Genomic DNA, 4,664 nt, shown 5'->3' on the forward strand with positions numbered 1-4,664 from the left:
CTTCGATACCGACAAGGATGTGCCGTGCCGTGCCGGAATAATCAACTTTTAAGATGAAGCCCTTAAGAAGAAAAAGAAATATAGTTTCCTCTGTCCTTGATTGGAGTAAAATTTTCTCCAAGCATGCATCAAATTGATGGGGTACAACCACCCAAATGCAAGTTTAACTGAAGTGGATGTTGAGAAAATTTGATTGCCAACGAAGATAGATTAATAATTATAGACATTTGATACTTTGATGAATGATGACAATAAATGTTTTTAAGATATTATTTGTCCCAACTATTGTTGCTGCCGGGTTTAGAATAAATATGCCTTCAAAATATACACCAAAGCCACAGAAAAATGAATTTAGCAATTACTCAATTTTCTTTTGGCACCTTGAATGCGTTATCAAATTTTGGAAACGAGAAGAAGAGAGAGTTGCGAAGAAGAAGTTGTTGTTTTGAACAGTTGTGTTGAACAATGTATGATTTGGTGCTATTTATAAACAATCAATCAACACATCTTTTGGAAATAGTTACCTTATGTCCACTATCACTACTTTTCATGATCAATCATCACAACTTTTCATGTCAACAATCACTTCTTTTCATATCGAGAGCCACCTCTTTTCATAACTAAAAGTCACCTCTTTTCATAATCAAGAGTCACATTTTCTCATGATCAAGAATAACCTCTTTTCATGATAACAAACTATTTTAACAATGGATGTTAAAAATGTCCATGTAGATAACCAATTCATGAAAGATGGACGAAAGGGTGACCTTGAAAAAATTATAATTAGCATGATATTTCTGGTAACGGTCTTTATTTTCGATTATGACTCTTGCCTCTTGTATTCGAAATTCAAATAGATGCTGAAACTACTTTGCTTGCAGTAATATTTAATTTTGTAACTCAACGGCGCTAATGCAAAATGTTGAAAGGGTTATATTTTCTTCCTTTTTAAGTTGGAGGAAATTCCTCCAATCTTACCTCCAATTGGTAGGTTAGAAACGCAACATCGCCCCCGGAAGAAATGTTTCCATACTCAAATGCTTTATAAACAAACCCCAATTTTTATCTACCGACTTCAGATTTGGAAGCAATTGACGTAGGGACTCAAATCTTCAATCAAGAATTGCATAGTAGGAAATGTAACTAGGATTATAAGATGATAATTGAAATTAATTCGTGATACCCCAAGAAGCTAGCTTAGACAATAGTGTAGGCTCAATAATCTTAATTTCTTCAATAAATATGGCAAATTTTAAACTTTATATAGATAACTCTTTGAAGGAAAAATTTGAATATTGGTTGTCAAATTCTCTGACTGTATTCCACACCCTATGTTTACATGTTCGTTTCATGGACTTTATTATTTTATTATTTAGGGCATAGGCGTAGAATTCTGATTACCTAGAGCCTTGTGGAATACCCTGCAAGCCTCATAAATGGATTAAGTCCAATCCTTTGGTATATGCGGGTGGATGTCAACATGATGCATTATTTCTACCGTGGTCGAGATAATCAAATTAAGTCCAAAATTTGACATCTTGGTACATGAAGGAACAAGCTTTACGCAACTAATTATCATATCCTCTTACTCTTTTTGCGGAACTAAACTCTTTTTTTGTTAGATATTAAGGGTATGTTTATTTCAGAGAAAACTTTTTGATAAAAAGGAAACGAATTTCCTTCTCGGGAAAATATCTTCCTCTTTTTAGGTTAAGGAATTCATTTTCCTAACTTTAAACATGCATATTTTCTTTGACCGTAAGCGATTTCCAATTGACTGATCATTTTCAGCAAACCAAACACGCGAAATTCAAGAAAACTAATTTCTGAAAAAAAAAAATTCTCTCAAACGAACACGCCCTAAGGCTCTGTTCGTTTCACGGAAAATAACTTCCGAGAAAGTGTTTTCCGGAATTTCCGATGTTCGTTTCACGGAAAATAACTTTCCACGGAAAACATTTTCCTTCCTATGGACAAAACTCCTTCACTTTTGACGAAAATGACTTCCTCTTTCTCAAAAGAGGAAAACATTTTCCCGAAAGCCTTCTTTCACCATTTATTTCCATTGTTTTCTTTTTCTTTTTTTTCCTTCTTCTTCTTCTTCCTCAGCCGGTCGCCAGCCACGGCGGCAGCCAGCTCTAGCCTCGCCACAGGTCGGCGAGGCTTCGGCTCGCCTGATCTGGCGCAGCCGAGCTCACCAAGCCCAGTAGGGCGAGCTCGGGCCTTGCCAAATCCGACGAGCTGGGCGAGGCGAGCCTCGCCCAAGGTTGCCCGATCGGCGTCGAGTGAGCTTGGCCTTACCGGATCAGGCGAGGCTACAGGCCAGCGAGGCTTGACCTTGCCGGCTTGTGGTGAGACTCGAGCTCACCGGTGGCCGGCGACCTACCGAAGAAGAAGAAGAAGGAAAAAGAAGAAAAAGAAAAAGAAAATAAAAATATTTTTAATAAATAAAAATAATTAAAAGTATTGCAAGGAGGAAAATTATTTTCATACCGAACAACGAAAAATATTTTCCGAGACTTTTTCAGAATTCAGCCAAACACCGGAAAATTGTGTCATTTTCCAGGAAAATGACTTCCGGGAAAATATTTTCCAGAAACGTAACATTTTTCGCGAAACGAATGGAGCCTAAATCTTCGGTTGTTTTTTGATGAGTGTTTTGGTGTTGTATTGTTGATGTCTTAGTGAAATCCGTTTGAAATGTAAATCCTGATATTTGTTCCAAAAACAAAGCCGACACACACACAAAAACCATAAGCACTAGAAGAGTTTTCCTGAAACGTGAAGTTATTCAAGGAGGCATGCGTAGTTGAACTTTGACTTATTGTGTCCTCACATTGGACGGTTGCCAAATAACGAGTCAAGAGGAAGCACAGTACATTCTTCTAGGCAATATGTAGGGGCTACAAGGATTCCAATGGTGATTATGGTAGCAAGATTTTGTGGGGGCATTGGGAAAAATCTTTCCTCCAACATTATTATTAGTCATGCTTGAGCACTTTGAGGCGGCCGCAGATATTCTATTTCCACGTAAAATTACCAAAAAAGTCATAAACTTATTGTACGGATGCCTATTTAGTTCCAAACTTTTCAATTTGACCAATTTAATTCTAAATATTTTGACAATTTGCTAATATAGTCGTTCCGACCAACTTTGGATGGAAATCACTAACTTGGACATCGGTCGTTTTACATGGCACAGCTGACACTAACATGAACAATTTTTGCAAAATTTTAAAAAAATTTCTCAATTTATTATATATTTATTATAATTTTATTTTCTTCTTTTTTCTACTGTGGCCTTGAGGAGGGCGGCCTCGCCGGTTGGCAAGTAGTCCTTGCTAGCAGTCGGCGAGGGCATGCAAAAATAAAAAAGACAAGAAGATTTAAAAAAAATTCAGAAAATTTTAAAAAAATTACAAAAATTATTCACATTAGTGTCGGTTGTGCCACCTTAGTTATTTCTAGCCAAAATGGGCCAGAAAGACTATATTGGCATATTTTCAAAAGTTAAGGAATAAATTTACCAGAATGAAATGTTTAGGACTGAATTAGCATCCGTACAATAAGTTTAGAACTTTTTTGGTAATTATCCCACAAACAATTGTATAGAGACATAGTGGAAGTCTTCAAAAGCTTATACGTATGGTGATAATTTAATGCTATTTGTATAAGTATCATCGTGCAATATGTTTAAGTATAGGGATCCTTTAAATTTTGGTGGGATAAATTTTTATCAACTTCCCTTGTTTAAAGGAGAACAAATTAGTACATTTAGTATCCAATGGCCACAAGCACACACTGTAATAGCTTCACACCTCCATCACCGCTATGTCCTCGCCGATGTGACTCCAACTCAATCTATGAAGGAGAATCTTTATCAACTTCCCTTGTTTAAAGGAGAACAAATCAGTACATTTAGTATACAATGGCCACAACTGTAATACATTCACACCTCCATCACCACCACCTCTGTCATTTGACCCCATGTCCTCGCCGATGTGACTCCAACTCAATCTACGAGAGAGAGAGAGAGAGAGAGAGAGAGAGAGAGAGAGGGGCTTGAGTTCTGTCACATGAGCAGGTACAGTGGTGTTCGTCTCAAAAGCCGATGGTAGCTTTAACCGACATGAGAATTGTTAGAAAATCAAATTCAAAAGTTTAAATTGATAAATAAAAAGAGAGCACATGAATATAAAAAGTATTTAGAATTCATTATCAAGCGATGCGGGAGAATACTTCTATTTCAATACCCCCTTTCGAGTGCAAGTTGGATTACGAGCGGCACGAGAAATTTAACTAATACGGAGTAGACGCACATTCGTGAAAGAGATAATACTGAATTTGATATCACGTGAGATTTTGTGGGATCACTGCCAACTGTTTTAAAAGCTTAAAATGTTAGACAAAGATGTGTGGGATTTTATGGGACTATTGCCAAATATTTTAAAAGCTTAAGCTGTTACATAAAGATGTGGTCCAATATTTAAATATTCTAATACTTCCTTTCACGCTTAGTTTGGTCTTTGCCTAGTACTAAATGTATAAATATTTAATTGGGGAGGCAAATGAGGCTTGAAAAGAATTGAACTCAAAACTTTCTGCTCTGATACCATATTAGAAAGTCCCACCTAAAAGTTTAAGTTGAGAGGTGGAAGGAGATC

This window comes from Syzygium oleosum, unplaced genomic scaffold (genome assembly GCF_021117445.2).
Source record: "Syzygium oleosum isolate NSW1041296 unplaced genomic scaffold, Sole_v2.1 Sole_v2.05, whole genome shotgun sequence".
In the NCBI taxonomy this organism is placed as follows: domain Eukaryota; kingdom Viridiplantae; phylum Streptophyta; class Magnoliopsida; order Myrtales; family Myrtaceae; genus Syzygium; species Syzygium oleosum.